At 36.7% G+C, this 21999-nt stretch overlaps 1 long non-coding RNA gene across 2 annotated transcripts in view; it reads right to left on the bottom strand.

Annotated features, from left to right (window-relative positions):
- Nucleotides 1-283: 283 nt before the first annotated feature.
- LOC116642786 overlaps nucleotides 284-21999 on the bottom strand; it is a 340567-nt gene continuing 318851 nt past the window's right edge. For both annotated transcript variants that reach the window (XR_004301382.1, XR_004301383.1), the window contains one exon: nucleotides 284-915. This is a non-coding gene — a long non-coding RNA (uncharacterized LOC116642786). The remainder of the gene's footprint in view (nucleotides 916-21999) is intronic.

Genomic DNA, 21999 nt, shown 5'->3' with positions numbered 1-21999 from the left:
CTAGTAGCACAAGATGGTGGCCAAGTAGATGTTTTATTCCTTTCATTGACTAGATTCAGGAATAGAGCCAAGAAATACAGATGCAGCTCTTTAATGACTTCAAAGAGGTGGAAGGGGTGGGATTGGGGGGAATCCAGGCTCTGAGGTCTACTTTATTTTTAGAACAAAAGAGGAACCAACTTATAAGTATCAGTGGCCTATGTGGTAAAAGTTTAATGGGGGGAAGGGGCACACTAGGCATGGAATGTTCCTAAAATATCACCAATAAGTGTTATTTCACCATTCTTGATCCATTCTTTTGCTGTAGACCATTCCTTCCATCTTTCAAACCTTTTTAAAGTACAAATTACTCTAAGGCATATACTGTTTACCCTGACATTCCACTTTTAATACCCAAATAACAATTATTCAAATGTGCATCTTGTTTGACTTCAAGAATTCCAATATCTCTGGAAATCCCTAAAGAATGTATATTCTATAAGTATGTATTAATTGTCAATTTCACCTCAGCAACCATGTCCCTGAGGAAATTATCTCTCAGGCTCTTTCCAATTCTCAGTATGGAAACACAGACACAAGCCCCTCCCCAAAGCACAGCTAGTTAGAACCTTTGGCATTTAGTACAATGTTAACAGCCCAAAAGCTTGTGGGTAACCAAGTAGAAAGTAAAGCTTAACATTTGCATTATACTGCAACTAAATATGACTAGAATACCTCGGTGTCTTGGGCTACCCCACTACCAAGAGCTCCATGGTAAGTTCCCATCACCTCATCTCCCAGCTGCCTCTAGGGTTGAGGAACTAAACCCATCAACTCACAGTTGGTGTGTCTTTCAATGCTCTCTTCACAGACCGAGGCCTCTCAGAAGTGTGTAGGATTTTCTTGGGTCAGAGAGGCGGGGTGCAATTATTTCTCCTACAGCCACAATAAATATAATATGCCAGTTAAAATATAGGACAGAAGAGCAATGTTACAAAAAGGACTAAATCTTAAACTATGTTATTACATAGAGCAGTTTAGCTCCTCCCACAATGCCAAAGGTCTCCATTCCAGAATAGGATCTTGGCTTTTCCATTTGTATAACCAAAATATAAATAAAGAGATTTTGTCTAAATGAAAGAGCAATTTGCTTGCCCCTCAAACAAAATCAGAAAACTTATTGGTGATTTTTAAAATTTTTAATTTAAATTCACTTTAGTTAACATATAACATAGCTCTGCCCACCAACTCCCACCTCCCAGGCATAAAAGTTGCCAAAGTTGTCAAAATGTGGAATTTTCTCTTAGCTAGAGCAGAGTACAGTGTAATCATTACTCAATTTAATCCTAACAACAAACCTATGAAGCAAGCATTATTTCTCCATTTTTATAGAAAAGAAGACTGATCTAAGAAAGTCCAATAATTTTGCCCAGTCACCCTGGCCATCTGACTCTGGTACTTTGGTAGACAGTTCAGAATAAGAATGTGACCAGCAGTACTGACAAGGAGAAATGTGATTTAGCAAGAAGGAAAGGGAAGAACTCAGACAAGGGCCACTGAAAGACACCAAAGCTAAAGTGTCCTGGTGGGGGAGCTTGTTCATTCATCTTCAGACCTACATCTCTGAGAAACAGTATAACCTAGTCAACCAACATTCCTGATGGCTTGGCTTGAGTTTAGCTTTAATATGCTAGGCAGTTCAAACTGCCTCTGGAGTCTTGAATATTTGGTGTTGAAGATTTATTCATCTCTCCTAATACACTCATTTTCTGAAATCATTTTTAAATTATTTTATTGGTTCATGTTGAAGAAGTCTGAAGTTAAAACTCTAAAGTCATTTACCCTGATTTGTGAAGGCTGCCAATACTATTATTATTTCAGTGCCCAGTTTGTGTCTTCTGTCATTGCTATTGGCATGAGCTGACAAGTTTCCCGGGATAGGCCACCAGACATGTCATTTAATCATATGCATTTCATGCATCTGTGGTACAGGAGGAATTGGACTTATTTATAACTATGACTGTGAACTTCTTAATGGAGTTAACCAAAACTCATATCTTGAATAAAGAAGCTGGATTTAAAACCCATGCCTTAATTTCATGATAAAGAGAGACAAATACAAAAATACCAGAATTGCCTTTGTATAGAAAACAACTCCTGCAGAGCCTATTGAAAAAAAATCCAGATTTCTGATGATGAATAAACTGGCAATAACAGGTCTTCCCTACATACCTCTAAACTAAAATGTAATATTTTATATTGGTTTTGATTTCCTAATGAGGCCATTAAAAACTCCAAAAGTTCTAGAGGTGCCTTGCTGAATATACTTAACACTACTGAACCATACACTTAAAAATAGCTAAGATGGTAAATTTAATGCTTGTTATGTTTCTTACCCCAATTTTAAAACTTTTTATTAAAATATTTATTAAATAAGTTAAAAGTACTCCAAGACAATAAAACCATTAAAATTATTTATGCCACAAAACCATTAAAATTATTTATGCCTCAAAACTCCATGCATCAAACAATAATAACCATAATAGCAATAATGATAATGTTAATTTTAAAAGATTGGTTTGAGGATACTGCCAGTTGTCATGTAGGGTAATATGTAAGTATTATCATTGTATTAGACATTTTATTTAAAGGATAAAGATAATCACATCTGAAAAATACTTCCATTAAATGTCTTTTAAAAAGTAAAAAATACCATATGATTTCACTGATATGTGGAATTTAAAAACCAAAACAGATGAGCATAGGGGAAGGGAAGGAAAAATAAAATAAGATAAGGACAAAGAGGAGGGATGCCTGGGTGGCTCAGTCGTTAAGTGTCTGCTTTTGGCTCAGGTCATGATCCCAGGGTCCTGGGATAGAGCCCTGCATCAGGCTCAATGCTGCCCGGGAAGCCTGCTTCTCCCTCTCCCACTCCCCCGTTTGTGTTCCCTCTCTCGCTGTGTCTCTTTCTGTCAAATAAATAAATAAAAATCTTAAAAAAAAATGTTGTTTAAAAGAAAAAGAACAAAGAAGGAGGCAAACCACGAGACTCTTCACTATAGAGGGTTCACAAACTGAGGGTTGCTGGAGGGAAGGTGGTGAGGGGTGGGCTAAATAAGTGATGGGCATTAAGGAGGGTGCCTTTGATGAGTACTTGATGTTATATGTAATTGATGAATCACTAAATTATACTCCTGAAATTAATACTACACTATATGTTAACTAACTTGAATTTAAATAAAATCTTGGAAGGAAAAATAATAATAAAATAAAATAACAATGATTAACCCCTCCTCAAAAAAAGTAAAGTTTCTTTTTTTTTTTAAAGATTTTATTTATTTATTTGGCAGAGAGAGACACAGCAAGAGGGAACACAAGCAGTGGGAGCAGAAGAGGGAGAAGCAGGCTTCCCAGTGAGCAGGGAGCCCGATATGGGGCTCAATCCCAAGACCCCGGGATCATGACCTGAGACGAAGGCAGATGCTTAATGACTGAGCCACCCAGGCACCCCAAAAAAAGTAAAGTTTCTTATTAAAAGAGTATGCTTCATATATTTAAATTCACATGCTAGAAAACTTTTTCTCTGGAGACATGGAATGATGTGTTTATATTATGCTTACTCTTAAGAGGAGATTATTGAAGATAAATTCAAAGTTTGCAAATGTATGAGAGGCAATAATGATTATCAAAACCTTAGCAACAAAATCTGCATATTTTAAATTCTGGTTGTGAGACAACATAATCAACAGGATTTAACCAATGAACATAGGGATCACAGTATAACACAAAACTTGCAATTATCAAATTTTGCCATTTTCCAAACTAAGGATTAAAATTATTATAAAATTGGGGGGGGCGGAGCAAGATGGTGGAGGAGTAGGAGACCTGGATTTCGTCTGGTCTTAGGAATTCAGCTGGATAGGGATCAAACCATTCTGAACACCTACAAACTCAACAGGAGATCGAAGAAAAGAATAGCAACAACTCTCTGAACAGAAAAGCAGCCACTTTCTGGAAGGTAGGACATGAGGAGAAGTGAATCCAAGGCGATATTCGGGAGGATAGATGGCGGGGGAGGGGCCTCCGTCGGCCACTTCTGGCAAGTGATAGAGCCGCGGAGCACAAAATCGAAACTTTTAGAAGTCAGCTCCGCTGAGGGACGTCACTCCGGTGGCTAAGCGGGGGATGGAACCCTCGCTGGGACAGTGTGGTCTCAGGACCCTCGGGGTCACAGAAAGACCGGGGGTGCCTGAGTGCGGCACAGTTCCCAGGTATTGGAGCAGGGAAGCCGGCTGCAGAGACGGAGCTGAGGCGTGGGCTCTCAGCTCGGGGTTGCCATAAACCGTGATCCGCAGCACAGTCGGGCCACTGCTGCTCCAGCAGGGACCCAACAAGCGGCAGATCCAGGGAGACTCCCCTTCCTACCCTGGGAGGAGCGGCGCGGGAGCACACTGCAGGGATCTGCTGGGTTTGAAGACTCCACACGGGGTCGGGTGCCAGCGATAGAAACCCGCGGTCACAGGCCAGGTGAGCACGGAGTGAGGCCGGAGACCGGGGAGACAGGAGTGACTGACTGCTTTTCTCTGGGGGCGCACTGAGGAGCGGGGCCCCGAGTTCTCGGCTCCTCCGGGGCGGAGATTGGGAGGCCGCCATTTTCACTCTCCACCTCCAAAGCTGTAAGGAAAGCTTGCAGGGAACAAAAGCTCTGGAGAGCAAACCCGAGCAGATTACTTAGCCCAGACCAGGCAAGGGTGGGGCAATTCCGCCTCCGGCAAAGACATTTGGGAACGACAGCAACAGGCCCCTCCCCCAGAAGATCAGCGAGAACAGCCAGCCAAGACCAAGTTTACCGATCAATAAGAACGGCAGAACTCCAGCGCTAGGGGAATACTGCACATAGAATCCATGGCTTTTTTTACCACGATTCTGTAGTCTTTCAAACTTAATTTTTTTTTTAACTATTTTTTTTTTGAAATTTTCTTTTTCCCTTTTTCAACCAACATCTTATCAATCCCTTTTTTAAAAACCATTTTTATTTTTCATTTTTAGAGTCATATCCTATCCCTTCATAGTAGTTACCCGTATTTTTGGCATATATATATAAGTTGTTCTCTCTTTAAAATTTTGAGATAGTTTCTTCTAACAGATCAAAATATACCCTAAATCTCTAGTGTATGTTTTTTTTCTACTCCCCTGCCTGAGCACATTCTCTCCCTTTTTTTTTTTTAAACCTCTTCTTTCTTTTTTCAAACAACTTCTTATCAATTCCTTTTATAAAATTTTTTATACTTTTATCTTTACGGTCATATTCTATCCCTTCATCATATCAACCCTTATTTTTGTACATATATAAGTTTTTCTTTCTTTAAAATTTTGGGAGGCACTTTCTTCTAACAGACCAAAATACACCCAAAATCTAGTGTGTGGCACTGATCTATAATCCAGCCTGATCATATTTGATCACAATCTTTTTTTGTTTGTTTTGTTCTTTTTTTGTTTTGTTTTGTTCTTTTTTTGTTTGTTTTTATCTTTATCTTTTTCTTCTTTTTTTCTTTTTCTTTTTTCTCTCTTTCCCTTTCTTTTCCACCTGCTTCAGGTCGTTTCTGATTTGTTTAGAGTATATTTTCTGGGGACATTGTTACCCTGTTAGCATTTTGTTCTCTCATTCATCTATTCTCCTCTGGACAAAATGACAAGATGGAAAAAATCACCTCAACAAAAAGAACAAGAGGTAGTACCGACTGCCAGGGACCTACTCAATACGGACCTTAGTACGATGTCGGATCTAGAGTTCAGAATCATCACGTTAAAGATACTAGCTGGGCTTGAAAAAAGCATGGAAGTTATTAGAGAAACCCTTTCTGGAGAAGTAAAAGAACTAAAATCTAACCAAGTAGAAATCAAAAAGGCTATTAATGAGGTGCAATCAAATATGGGGGCACTAACTGCTAGGATAAATGAGGCAGAAGAGAGAATCAGTGAGATAGAAGACCAAATGATGGAAAACAAAGAAGCTGAGAAAAAGAGAGATAAACAACTACTGGATCACGAGGGCAGAATTCGAGAGATAAGCAATACCATAAAACGAAACAACATTAGAATAATTGGGATCCCAGAAGAAGAAGAAAGAGAGAGAGGGGCAGAAGGTATAATGGGGCAAATTATAGCAGAGAATTTCCCTAATTTGGGGAAGGAAACAGGCATCAAAATCCAGGAAGCACAGAGAACCCCTCTCAAAATCAATAAAAATAGGTCAACACCCCGACATCTAATAGTAAAATTACAAGTCTCAGAGACAAAGAGAAAATCCTGAAAGCAGCTCGGGAGAAGAGATCTGTAACCTACAATGGTAGAAACATTAGATTGGCAACAGGCCTATCGACAGAGACCTGGCAGGCCAGAAAGGACTGGCATGATATATTCAGAGCACTAAATGAGAAAAATATGCAGCCAAGAATACTATATCCAGCTAGGCTGTCATTGAAAATGGAAGGAGAGATTAAAAGCTTCCAGGACAAACTAAAACTAAAGGAATTTGCAAACACAAAACCAGCCCTACAAGAAATATTGAAAGGGGTCTCTAAACAAAGAGAGAGGCTGAAAGTAACATAGACCAGAAAGGAACACAGAAAATATACAGTAACAGTCACCTTACAGGCAATACAATGGCACTTAATTCATATCTTTCAATAGTTACCCTGAATGTAAATGGGCTAAATGCCCCAATCAAAAGACACAGGCTATCAGATTGGATAAAAAAACAAGACCCATTGATATGCTGTCTGCAAGAGACTCATTTTAGACCCAAAGAAACCCCCAGATTGAAAGTGAGGGGGTGGAAAACCATTTACCATGCTAATGGACACCAAAAGAAAGCTGGGGTGGCAATCCTTATATCAGACAAATTAGATATTAAACCAAAGACTGTAATAAGAGATGAGGAAGGACACTATATCCTACTTAAAGGGTCTATCCAACAAGAAGATCTAACAATTGTAAATATCTATGCCCCTAACAAGGGAGCAGCCAATTATATAAGGCAATTAATAACAAAAGCAAAGAAACACATTGACAACAATACAATAATAGTGGGGGACTTTACCATCCCCCTCATTGAAATGGACAGATCATCTAAGCAAAAGATCAACAAGGAAATAAAGACTTTAAATGACACACTGGAACAAATGGACTTCACAGACATATTCAGAACATTCCATCCCAAAGCAACAGAATACACATTCTTCTCTAGTGCCCATGAAACATTCTCCAGAATTGATCACATGCTAGGTCATAAATCAGGTCTCAACTGGTACCAAAAGATTGGGATCATTCCCTGCCTATTTTCAGACCACAATGCTTTGAAACTAGAACTCAATCACAAGAGGAAAGTCGGAAAGAACTCAAATCCATGGAGGCTAAAGAGCATCCTACTGAAGAATGAATGGGTCAACCAGGAAATTAAAGAAGAATTTAAAAAGTTCATGGAAACAAATGAAAATGAAAACACAACTATTCAAAATCTTTGGGATGCAGCAAAGGCAGTCCTAAGAGGAAAGTGTATAGCAATACAAGCCTTTTCAAGAAACAAGAAAGGTCTCAAGTACACAACCTAACCCTACACCTAAAGGAGCTGGAGAAAGAACAGCAAATAAAGCTTAAACCCAGCAGGAGAAGAGAAATAAAAAAGAGCAGAGCAGAAATCAATGAAATAGAAACCAAAAGAACAGTAGAACAGATCAATGGAACTAGGAGCTGGTTCTTTGAAATAATTAATAAGATTCATAAACCGCTGGCCAGACTTATTCAAAAAGAGAAATGATCCAAATCAACAAAATCATGAATGAAAGAGGAGAGATCACAACCAACACCAAAGAAATACAAACAATTATAGGAACATATTATGAGCAACTCTATGCCAGCAAATTAGATAACCTGAAAGAAATGGATGCATTCCTAGAGATGTATCAACTACCAAAACTGAACCAGGAAGAAATAGAAAACCTGAACAGACCTATAACCACTAAGGAAATTGAAGCAGTCATCAAAAATCTCCCAAAACACAAAAGCCCAGGGCCAGATGGCTTCCCAGGGGAATTCTACCAAACATTTAAAGAAGAATTAATACCCATTCTTCTGAAACTGTTCCAAAAAAATAGAAATGGAAGGAAAACTTCCAAACTCGTTTTATGAGGCCACCATTACCTTGATCCCAAAACCAGACAAAGACCCCATCAAAAAGGAGAATTACAGACCAATATCCCTGATGAACATGGATGCAAAAATTCTCACCAAAATACTAGCCAATAGGATCCAACAGTACATTAAAAGGATTATTCACCACGACCAAGTGGGATTTATCCCTGGGCGGCAAGGTTGGTTCAACATCTGCAAATCAATCAACGTGATACAATACATTAACAAAAGAACAAGAATCCTATGATCCTTTCAATAGATGCAGAAAAAGCATTTGACAAAGTACAGCATCCTTTCTTGATCAAAACTCTTCAGAGTATAGGGATAGAGGGTACATACCTCAATATCATAAAAGCCATCTATGAAAAACCTACAGCGAATATCATTCTCAATGGGGAAAAACTGAGAGCTTTCCCCCTAAGGTCAGGAATGCGGCAGGGATGTCCACTATCACCACTGCTATTCAACATAGTATTAGAAGTCCTAGCCACAGCAATCAGACAACAAAAAGAAATAAAAGGCATCCAAATTGGCAAAGAAGAAGTCAAACCCTCACTCTTTGCAGATGATATGATACTTTATGTGGAAAACCCCAAAGACTCCACCCCAAAACTGCTAGAACTCATACAGGAATTCAGTAAAGTGGCAGGATATAAAAACAATGCATGGAAGTCAGTGGCATTCCTATACACCAACAACAAGACAGAAGAAAGAGAAATAAAGGAGTCGATCCCATTTACAATTGCACCCAAAACCTTAAGATACCTAGGAATAAATCTAACCAAAGAGGCAAAGGATCTCTACTCAGAAAACTATAAAATACTCATGAAAGAAATTGAGGAAGACACAAAGATATGGAAAAATGTTCCATGCTCATGGATTGGAAGAACAAATATTGTGAAGATGTCAATGTTACCTAGAGCAATCTACACATTCAATGCAATCCCCATCAAAATATGATCAACTTTTTTCAAAGAAATGGAACAAATAATCCTAAAATTTGTATGGAACCAGAAAAGACCCCAAATAGCCAGAGGAATGTTGAAAAAGAAAAGCAAAGCTGGCGGCATCACAATTCCGGACTTCCAGCTCTATTACAAAGCTGTCATCATCAAGAAAGTATGGTCCTGGCACAAAAACAGACACATAGATCAATGGAACAGAATAGAGAGCCCAGAAATGGACCCTCAACTCTATGGTCAACTAATCTTTGACAAAGCAGGAAAGAATATCCAATGGAAAAAAGACAGTCTCTTCAACAAATGGTGTTGGGAAAATTGGACAGCCACATGCAGAAGAATGAAACTGGACCATTTCCTTACACCACACATAAAAATAGACTCCAAATGGTTGAAAGACCTCAATGTGAGACAGGAGTCCATCAACATCCTAAAGGAGAACACAGGCAGCAACCTCTTCGACCTCAGCCACAGCAACTTCTTCCTAGAAACATCGCCAAAGGCAAGGGAAGCAAGGGCAAAAGTGAACTATTGGGACTTCATCAAGATAAAAAGCTTTTGCACGGCAAAAGAAACAGTCAACAAAACCAAAAGACAACCGACAGAATGGGAGAAGATATTTGCAAATGACATATCAGATAAAGGGCTAGTATCCAAAATCTATAAAGAACTTATCAAACTCAACACCCAAAGAACAAAGAATCCAATCAAGAAATGGGCAGAAGACATGAACAGACATTTTTCCAAAGAAGACATCCAAATGGCCAACAGACACACAAAAAAGTGCTCAACATCACTCGGCATCAGGGAAATCCAAATTAAAACCTCAATGAGATACCACCTCACACCAGTCAGAATGGCTAAAATTAACAAGTCAGGAAATGACAGATGTTGGCGGGGATGCAGAGAAAGGGGAACCCTCCTACACTCTTGGTGGGAATGGAAGCTGGTGCAGCCACTCTGGAAAACAGTATGGAGGTTCCTCAAAAAGTTGAAAATACAGCTACCATATGATCCAGCAACTGCACTACTGGGCATTTACCCCAAAGATACAAATGTAGGGATCCGAAGGGGTACGTGCACCCCGATGTCTATAGCAGCAATGTCCACAATAGCCAAACTGTGGAAAGAGCCAAGATGTCCATCGACAGGTGAATGGATAAAGAAGTGGTGGTATATATATACAATGGAATATTATGCAGCCATCAAAAGGAATGAGATCTTGCCATTTGCAACGACGTGGATGGAACTGGAGGGTATTATGCTGAGCGAAATAAGTCATACAGAGAAAGACTTGTATCATATGACCTCACTGATATGAGGAATTCTTAATCTCAGGAAACAAACTGAGGGTTGCTGGAGTGGGGGGTGGGGTGGGAGGGATGGGGTGACTGGGTGATAGACACTGGGGAGGGTATGTGCTCTGGTAAGCGCTGTGAATTGTGCAAGACTGTTGAATCTCAGATCTGTACCTCTGAAACAAATAATGCAATATATGTTAAGAAAAAAAAAAGAAGAAGATAGCAGGAGGGGAAGAATGAACGGGGGAAAATCGGAGGGAGAGACGAACCATGAGAGATGATGGACTCTGAAAAACAAACTGAAGGTTATAGGGGGGAGGGGGGTGGGAGGATGGGTTAGCCTGGTGATGGGTATTAAAGAGGGCATGTTCTGCATGGAGCACTGGGTGTTATGCACAAACAATGAATCATGGAACACTACATCTAAAAGTAATGATGTAATGTATGGTGATTAACATAACAATAAAAAATAAAAAAATTATTATAAAATTGTAGAAACAGCATTTTTACAAACAATAAACAAATGTGCAAAAATAACATGGTCTTTTCCAAAAATTTTTTAAATATTAAAACAAACTATCCTCCCCCAATATCTAATGTGCTATATGGCTCTTCCTTATCTACAATTTCATAATTACTTCATCACCCCCACAGAGTAAAAAAATAGTTTCATATTTTAACTTCTTATGTTGTTTTGTTTTGTTTTTAATAAGTGAGGATTAATACCTGCAAAAATTCCCCAGGTCTAATTTTAACCCAAACACTAAGAAGACTAGTAGAAAAGTTGATATAGATTCTGTTGAGAAGATTTAAATAGCACAAGTTATGGGTATCTGGCTGGCTCAGTCAGTAGAGTGTGTGACTCTTGATCTCAGGGTCGTGAGTTCAAGTTCCATGTTGGGGTAGAGATTACTAAAATAAATTAAATAAATAAATACATACATACATAAAAAAACAGGTTATAAGATCCATAAATATTTTGGGTATGCTAATTACTTATTTAACCTAACAAGGGAAATGTTCCAATTCAATTCTGTTTTCTACAACTGGATTAACTAATCCATTTAACATTTAGCATCAGTATAGAATATTTAAACCCTCATACTAGAATAAATCTGACCTGACTGGAGCCACAACTCATCGTGTGTTTTATCTGACAGAGTATTAAAGTGGAAAGAGTGGACACATGAAAAGGAGAACTTTCAGGCACAAAAAGGATTCCCTTAGAAATGTGGCACAGGGTGACTCTATGTAGTAACACTTTAAGTTCTTAAAGATTTCTCAGCCTAATTGTCGCAACATAGAATGTGCTAGGTCAATGGTACCTGGTTGAGGAAAATGCTGTAGAAAACCCAGACCTCAAAATACCTTAACAGGTAACCCCTTTCTCCCCCCCAATGTTTAAGGGATTTTATGTGCAATCTTAAGCTAATAACTGAAAAAATCAACAAGAGCATATTACAAATTTGGAAGATACTCAAAATGTAAACTGATCAGCAACAGAAGATGAATTAGAAAAAGACAAAAACAACCAAGGGAAAACCACCTGAATTTTCAGGGGTTCCTTGCAAATTCTTTCCATAAGGTGTAATCATTTTCTTAATCACTTAAATATACAAGTTAAACATTCACACTTACTTTTATTCACAAAGCAGGCCATATAAAGCTCAGGCTTTTCTAAATACCACCCGAGTTCCCAGAAACACCTCTGATAGAAGCCTGGTGCAAATCTTTCAGGCTTATTTTGTACGAAAACATGATTCCACCAATATGATACTGTGGAAAATAAGACACCATTTTCTTTTTCAAAAATAGTATCACATTGTACATTCTGCAATTTGGATTTTTCACTCAACATTACATTTCTGAGATCAGTTTTACCACAAAGTATCAATTCAATATATTCCTTTTAACTACTCAGACAGTGTTTTTCTAACTTTTTTGACTAAGTCTCACAGTAAGAAATACATTTTATATGGTGACCCAGTTCACACTTGTAACCATGCAAAACTGAAACAAAAATCTCACCAAATATTTATCCACACTATGTGCAAATGCACTTATTTTCTTTTCTTCCCCGGTTTTATTGAGATGTAATTAACATATAACATTGGATTCGTTTTAGGTATACAATATGATAATGTAAAACCATCTGGTCCCGTTGCTTTATTGTGGTAGTTCATTGCTAACTCTTCTATTTCTTCTATACAAATGATTCCATTTAAGCTCTCTATTTTTACTGAGATCAATTTTGGTAATCTGTCTCTTCCTTAAAAAAAAAAAATCCACTTTATCCAAGTTTTGAACTTTATTTGCATAGAGGTATGTAGAGTAGCATCTTATGATTTTTAAAAAATTTCCTCTATATCTATCATTTCTGCTTGCTATTTATTATTTCATATATTTTTCTCCCTTCTCCTCCTGATTAAATATACTAATTATTAATTTTGTTGATTTTTCTAAGGACCCAGAATTTTGACTTACTGATTTGATCTGCTTTTTCATTATCCTCCTCATTAACATCTATTTATTTTCTTTTGTATTTGCCTCTTTGTGCTTTCTTGAAATGTCCTTTGTTTTTCTTTTTCTAGCTTTTTGAGTTGGGAATTTTGTTTTTTATTATTCCCTTTATATAAGGCTTGCTGTGCTTTTTGGTGCATAGGTATCTATAACATATCTTCATAGTAAATTGCAGCTTTTAATATTAGAATGTATCCTATGTCCCATTTAACATTTATTTGCCTGAATTCTACTTTATCTGATATAAGGATCAGAACATGTGGTTTTTTCTTGTTTCCACCTCTCTGCTCTATCTTTGACCATCCTTTTATTTTTAGAGATTTAAATCACTGTGTTTTAGCTGGATCTCTTGTGGATAGCCTGGCATTGTTTTTTTGCTACATAAGCCAATTTTAAAATCTTTTCCTTTAATAGGCAAGTTAAGCCATATAACTGATATACTTGTCAACTCGATTATATCATCTTACTTTATATGTGCTATGTGTATTATGTTATGCTGTGTTTCTGTATTTGGTGTGTCTTCTTTATTAATTAAAAAGGTTTTTTCTTGGGGTGCCTGGGTGGCTTAGTCTGTTAAGTACCTGACTCTTGATTTCAGTTCAGGTCATGATCTCAGGGTTGTGGGATTGAGCCTCATGTCAGACTGCGCTGAGCATAGAGCCTGCTCAATATTCTCTCTCTCCCTCTGTCCCTCCCCCACTAGCATGCACACGTGCACACTCTCTCTCTCAAAAAAACTTTTTTTTTCTTCTTTAGGAACGTTTGTATTTTTATCCTATGTGCCTTTATTGTGCTCTGAATCCTGTTTTTTCTTATTTAAATTTTTACTGTCTGGGCTGCCAATCTGGGCTGCCAATCCTTTGACTCCTACCTACTCTTCACCAGTCAATGGTGGTCTACTTACTCTTTTCTCTCAGCATTTGCCTACCAGTTATTGAGGTGTGTTTTTTTACTTTGTCAGAACATACAATGTTTACACACTATTTTCCAACCCTGGCTCCACCCTTTCAGTCTTAGCTCTACAATGAAATATAATAAATGTTCATCATCTGTCATCTTACTGAAGATTCCCTGGTTATCTCTAGGTTGGAGGAAACACATTCATTAGATTCCTCAAGAAGGACTCATGTGGACAATACTCCCTTAATTTTCTTATATAAGACTCCCTGCCACCACACCTTTCCTATGTATCTAATTACCCCCAGAAGCAATGTTTCTCTGGGGCTGCCACCTCTGCTCACTTTCCAGCCCATTCCCTGTAGCTGGGGATGTGAATTACCAAGTCCCAGATCTCTGTTGTGTATTTGACTCATAGTGTTGGGCTTTGTCATACTGGGGATGACTTTGTCCATGCTTATTCCATGTCCTCTGTCCTTCTCTCCTCTTAACTTGCAGTGCCCTAAGCATCCTTTCCCCACTCAACATATCCATGGATTTGTAGCAATAATGCCAACTCTGGTGGAATTTGGTGTTTATTTCTCTGCTTACAGGAAATTAGAGCTCATGGTGGTCTCTGCCTCCTGGTATTACTCAAAGTGTGGCTTGTGTGAGGTTTTATTTGCACTTGTTGTTGATCTTACGAGTTGGGAAGAGGGTATATATGATTTGGATTCAGGTGGCTATCTTTATCCTCCAGTCTTTCTCTAATGTTTTTGATGTGGTTAAGATCATTGATTTTTTAGTCTTGCTTCTTTTCTAACATGTTTACTCCTAAGCACTGCTTTAGTTTCATCCACAAGTTTTGATGTTTGATTTTTATCACTGAGTTCAAAGTATTTTCTAATTACCATTGATCCATGAATTATTTAGAAGTAAATTATTGGGTGTTTTTTTTTTTTTAGACATAGATATTTTCTCATTACCTCTATATAATTGGTTTCTAGCCTAATTCCACTGTGATCAGAGAACATATATTCTATATGTTTTCAATCCTTTGTTGAGACTTTCTTTATGACTCAGCATACAATCAATTTTGGTAGGTTTTCCATGCATACTATAGTTGTTAGAATCAATGTTCTATGCTGTCAATTTTGTTGATTGTTTCATTCAAATATTCTATATCCTTACTCATTTTTGGTCTGTTTATTCTATTAAATAATGAGAGAGGCTTATTAAAATGCCCTACCATGATTGCAGTATTTCTTTGTTTTATGTATCTTGAGGTTATGTTATGAAGCACATTCAAATTTAGAACTGAAGCTTTTAGCATTAATGCAGAGTCCTATAGTATTGTTAGTAAGGTATTTTTGACCTTAAATACATTTAGTCTATTATTAAAATACTAAAGTAGCTAAAAAAGAAAACTCTCCTTGGCTAATATTTGCATGCTATATCTTTTCTATCTTTTACTTTCAACCTTTTTATATGCAGATATTTTAAATATTTCTTCTAACTAGCATATTGTTGGACTTGGTTTTATTATCCTGACAATACTTATTTTTTAAATTTACACTTGATGTAATCACATTACATTTTTTAACCTACTGTATTCCTATTTGTTTTATACTTGTTCCATCTAATTTTTTTTCTTATTTTTCTTGTGATTGTTATTATCTCTGCCCCATTATCATAGGAGTTATACTCATCCTTTACCTGTTATCTTTAAGGTTATATAAAATGCATCCTTGACTTATTCGAGTCTAATAGAAATTGATATTCGTATGTTTTCCTAATGTATGAGCCTTTCTTTATTTACCCTTTCTTTCTACTTACTGTGACTTTTTTTAATTCCATATATATTTAAAATTTTAAAAGACATTTTGATTTCCTTTATTTGGTCATTTTGAGCTTAGATTTACTGACATACATCCTTCTTCACAGCACCTTGGAGGACTGTCTGTTGTTTATGGCTTCTCCTGTTTTGTTTGTCCCAAAATATATTTATTTCACCATTATTTTGCAGGTTATTTTAACTGAGGGTAGCATTCAAGCTTGGCAATTATTTTCTCTCAGTAGTTTGAAGATATCATTCAATTGTCAACTGGCTTCCATTATTCTTTTGAGAAGAGAGCTGTCAGTTCCATTTCCCTCTGGCTATTTTAATATTTTTTTCTTTCCTTCTTTCTGTGTTTCTCTCTTTCTTTCTTTTGTAATTTAACTGTGATATCTTTAGATGTAGTTTTCTTTTTACTTTTTCAACCAGGGTTTGTAGGCCTATACAAGTTTGTAGTTTGATGTTCTTCATCATATTTGAAAAATTCCCAACCACCAACTTTCCAAATATTGCTTAAAATTTCTCAACTCTTTCTGGGGTTCACAATATTTCCTATATCTCTTACTTTTTTGTCTATATTTCATCCCTTTTTCTTCCATGATTCAGACTGATAATTTTCTTTTGACCTATCATTTAGTTCACTAATTCTCTCTCTACTGTCATTAAAATGGTCAATTAAATTCTGAATTTCAAGTAATGAATTTTACAATTCTAGAATTTCCTTTTTTCTCCATCTTTACTATTTGCTGTCCTTCACAAGAGTTCTCAAACTTTTTTATTCCAATAAATGTATCTGGCATTTTTTAAAATGTCTAACTATGAGAACACTGTAGTATGGATCTTTTCTGAATCTTTTCCAATTGTGTATTGTTGTTCTTTGCCTTTACCCACATTATTGTATCTCTTCATAGGTCTGGGTGTTTTGGTTGAGTGTCAGACATGTTATATGACATTGTGGAAATAATGTAAGGCATAATATGATATTATCTTCCTCCATAGGGTTTTTACATTTAATTCTTATAGGTAGCAATCCCAGAGCCTCTAATATAATAATAGAGATTGAAACAGAGGTGATTTAAAGCTGGACTTAAGTCCTTATGTGAGCTCTCTTGTTACCTTTTCTAATTGTATATAGTTGAGTCACAACCCAAAAAGGAGATTGGGTTAAGGACAGTTACTAAAGCTCCCATCTCATCTCTCCCTAACCCATAGTCTAATGAAATTGTCAAACACTCTATTAATCATTTCAGCCCCTTGGCCATGTCTTTTGGAATTGGCAGATACCCCTAGGGAAAATCTGTGTTTACTAGGCTTATATCTCTTCTAGATTTCAATCTCATAATTTTTCAATGTCTTGTATGCTTTAAAAAGTATACATGTAACTTATAACAGTGGTGGACCATGTAACAACCCTCTCATTGTGAACAACTAGAAAAGCTAGAAAACATATTTTTAACTCTATTTTCAGGTATCTAAGAATGAACACCTTTGCCCAACTACCACATTTATCAACCTACCTGCATCTATGCTCAGATAGTCTATCTTTCCTTTTGTTACAAGGGATATACTCTCCTAGCTCTTAAAGTAAATCCCTCTACTTGGGTCAGTGAATTCCATCCCATTTCACCTACTCAAGAACTTAGCTCCAGAAATTACTGATTCTTGGAATAACAATATATCCCCCACTCTTATTCACTTTAGCATATAAAAGTGCTGTAATATAACACCACCTTAAAATTAAACATATCCCACTAAATAAATAGACAAACCCTTCTGCTCTCCTATTAACATTTTCTGCTCCCCTCCATGGCAAAATTTTTTCAAAGCATTGCCTATATTCATTTTCTCTGTTCAATTTCAACCCATTCTCTCTCCTTTTTTTTTTTTTAAGATTGATTTATTTATTTGAAAGAGAGAGAGAAAAGAGCATGTAGGGGCCAGGGGCAGAGGGAAAGAATCTCAAGCAAACTCTCCACTGAGCATGGAGCTTGATGAAGGCTCATGACTGGATCCAAAGTCCAGAGTAGGACACTTAACTGACTGAGCCACCCAAGTACCCCTCATCCTATTCTCTCTTGAACCCACTCTCATCAATATTTTTTCTTATTGTTACAAACTTTTTTTATAAATCACATTTATGTCCACACATTTCTAAATCCAAAAGCCTCAAAATTGATTTCATTTAAATGATCAAAATAAAACCCAAAGGCTTATCCTGGCCTACATGATTACACTTCCTCTCTAGCCACCTTCCTTATCCCCAGGCTCATCAATTACATTTACCTTCCTTATACCCATTTCAGCCACACTGACCTAATTGCTGTATTTCCACCATAACAACAACAACAACACACACACACATCTCAGTGCCTTTGCACTTGCTGTTACCATGGTCAGAAACATTTTACCCCATATATCAGTGCAACTTTTTGATTCACTTCATTTGGGTTTTGGCTCAAATGTCAAGTTATCAAGTCAGGAAATGACAGATGTTGGCAGGGATGCAGAGAAAGGGGAACCCTCCTACACTCTTGGTGGGAATGCAAGCTGGTGCAGCCACTCTGGAAAACAGTATGGAGGTTCCTCAAAAAGTTGAAAATACAGCTACCATAGGACCCAGCAATTGCACTACTGGGTATTTACCCCAAAGATACAAATGTAGGGATCCGAAGGGGTACGTGCACCCCGATGTTTATAGCAGCAATGTCCACAATAGCCAAACTGTGGAAAGAGCCAAGATGTCCATCGACAGATGAATGGATAAAGAAGAGGTGGTATATATATACAATGGAATATTATGCAGCCATCAAAAGGAATGAGATCTTGCCATTTGCAACGACGTGGATGGAACTGGAGGGTATTATGCTGAGCGAAATAAGTCAAACAGAGAAAGACATGTATCATATGACCTCACTGATATGAGGAATTCTTAATCTCAGGAAACAAACTGAGGGTTGCTGGAGTGGTGGGGAGTGGGAGGGATGGGGTGACTGGGTGATAGACACTGGGGAGGGTATGTGCTCTGGTAAGTGCTGTGAACTGTGCAAGACTGTTGAATCTCAGATCTGTACCTCCGAAACAAATAATGCAATATATGTTAAGAAAAAAAAAAGAAGAAGATAGCAGGAGGGGAAGAATGAAGGGGGGGAAATCGGAGGGGGAGATGAACCATGAGAGACAATGGACTCTGAAAAACAAACTGAAGGTTCTAGAGGGGAGGGGGGTGGGAGGATGGGTTAGCCTGGTGATGGGTATTAAAGAGGGCACGTTCTGCATGGAGCACTGGGTGTTATGCACAAACAATGAATCATGGGACACTACACCTAAAAGTAATGATGTAATGTATGGTGATCAACATAACAATAAAAAATTTTTTAAAAATGTCAAGTTATCAAAGGGACCTTTTGATGGAACCATTATTTGATACCACTGCCTTGCTCTATTATTATTCTCAATACTTTTCACCTCCCAACATATTACATATTCTTTTGTTTACAGTCTCTCCCATCTAAAATGCACCTCCAGTTCAGAGCTATATCCCAGCACTGATGACAGACTTCAATAAATATTTGTTGACTAAGTTTAAAAACCAGAAATAATTTAAACTAGCCATAAAGACCTGGCCATAAAATTATGCTGATCTCAACTAGTAGTTAAATTTTGTTATACTAAGTAAACTAAAGCAACAGGGCCCATGTTAATTAGTTTTCAACTTTCCTAATTAGATCATAATAATAAATAAACTAAGGTGGACTAAAGCAACTAATTCTGACTAAGCAGATTTGGGAAATGAAACAAGGGAAGGCAAGGCCTACTTCTGGTGGACATGAGTTTGTGGGAAGAACTCTAAAATGTGTCTGAGTTTCTGAAAATGTGGGCTGCTATGGTGCCCATCTGCTTGTTCATCTAATATTCTGAACTCCAAATTGAATCTTCATAATTTACCCAGCAAACAAACTACTGAAAACAAGTGGTGACTAGGGGAGGGTGTTGCAGCAGAGGTCAGGTCATGGTCTAAGAAAAGGCAGATAACACCTCACACCAACTATATACTAAAAGAGAACCAACCTCCAGACATTAGAGTAGCTTAATTTGCATGCCAGAATGAGAAAACAATGAATTATTGTCATTTTTCCTTTCTATCTACAAAACCCAAAGACCTTTATTTAAAAAGGAAATCATTAACTATTCTCCAGACTCTTAAAAAAAAAAAAAAGAAAGAAAGAAAGAAAGAAGAAAAAGATAGAGAGGACTCAAATACATAAAACTATAAACTATAAATGAAGGAGAAGAAATAACTAACACCACATAAATACAAAGGATTATGACAGACTATTATGAAAAATTATATGCCAACAAATTGGACAAACAAGAAGAAATGGATAAATTCCTAGAAACATATAAACATCCAAAACTAAATCGGGAAAATTTGGACAGACCAATAACCAGCAAAGAAATCGAATCAGTAATCAAAAAACTCCCAACAAACAAAAGTCCAGGACCAGATGGCTTCTCAAACAAATTCTACCAAATATTTAAAGAAGAATTAATATCTATTCTCCTCAAACTATTCCAAAAAATAGAAGAGGAACCTAAGTTTCCAAATTCATCCTATGATACCCAGTATCATTACCCTGATGCCAAAACCAGAAAAAGATAGTACAAAAAAATAAAACTACAGGCCAGTATCTCCAATGAACATAGATGCAAAAATCCTCAACAAAGTATTAGCAAACCCAATCCAACAATACATTTATAAAATCATTCACCACGATCAAGTAGGATTTGTTCTAGGAATGCAAAGGTGGCTCAATATTCACAAATCACTCAACATGATACATCACATTAACAAGAGAAAGAATAAAAACCATATGATCATCTCAGTAGATGTGGAAAAAGCATTTGAAAAAGTACAACACCCATGATAAAAACTCTCATAAGGTAGATTTAGAGGAAATGTACCTCAACATAATAAAAGCTATATATGAAAACCTAGAGCTAACATCATACTCAATAGTGAAAATCTGAGAGCTTTTCCATTAAGATCACAAACAAGGCAAAGATGTCCATTCTCACCACTTTTATTCAACATAGTACCAGAAGTCCTAGCCACAGCAATCAGACAAGAAAATGAATAAAAGGCATCCAAACTGGTAAGGAAGAAGTAATACTATATGGAGAAAAACCTAAAAATTCTACCAAAAAACTATGAGAACTAATAAATGAATTCAATAAAGTCACAGGATACAAAATTAATATACAAAAATATGTTGCATTTCTATACACTAATATTGAAGTAGCAGAAAGATAATTTAAGAAAACAATCCCATTTACAATTCCATCAAAAAGAATAAAATACCCAGGAATAAACTTAACCAAGAGGTGAAAGACTTGTACTCTGAAAACTATAAAATATTGATGAAAGAATTCAAGATGACACAAATAGAGAGACATTCCGTGCTCATGGATTACAAGCACAAATATTGTTAAAGTGTCCATACTACCAAAATCAATCTACAGATGTAATGCATTCCCTATCAAATTACCAACAACATATTTCACAGAACTGGAACAAATAATCCTAAATTCATATTGAACCACAAAAGATGCCAATAGCCAAAGCAGTCTTGAAAAAGAACAACACAACTGGATATATCACAATCCCAGATTTCAAAACATACTACAAAGCTGTAGTAATCAAAACAGTATGGTACTGGCACAAAAATAAGAACAGAGCAAAAGAAATAGAATAGAAAACCTAGAAATAAACTCGAGATTATATAATTAATTAATCATCGACAAAGGAGGCAAGAAGACACAATCCAGAAAAGACAGTCTCTTCAACAAATAGTGTTGAAAAAACTGGATAGCAACATGTGAAAGAATAAAACTGGACCACTTTCTTACACCATACACAAAAATAAACTAAAAATGGATTAAAGACTTAAATCAAAGATCTGAAACCATAAAATTCCTACAAGAAAATATTGGCAGTAATCTCTTTGGCATTGGCTGTTGAAACATTTTTCTAGATATGTCCTCTGCCAAGGGAAATACAAGCAAAATTAAACTATTGGTTCTGCACCAAAATAAAAAGATTTTGCACAGTGAAGGAAACCATCAATAAAACAAAAAGGCAACCTAGTGAATGGGAGAAGATATTTGCAAATGATCTACCTTAAATAGACATTTTTTAAAGAATACATACAGTTGGCCAACAGACACACATGAAAAGATGCTCAACATCACTCATAATCAGGGAAATGCAAATCAAAACCACAATAAGTATATCACTTTACATCTCTCAGGATGGCTAAAATAAAAAAAAAAAACA

The sequence above is a fragment of the Phoca vitulina genome, unplaced genomic scaffold, assembly GCF_004348235.1.
Source record: "Phoca vitulina isolate PV1807 unplaced genomic scaffold, GSC_HSeal_1.0 scaffold24, whole genome shotgun sequence".
NCBI classification, from domain to species: domain Eukaryota; kingdom Metazoa; phylum Chordata; class Mammalia; order Carnivora; family Phocidae; genus Phoca; species Phoca vitulina.
This window is presented reverse-complemented; position numbering and strand designations above follow the sequence as displayed.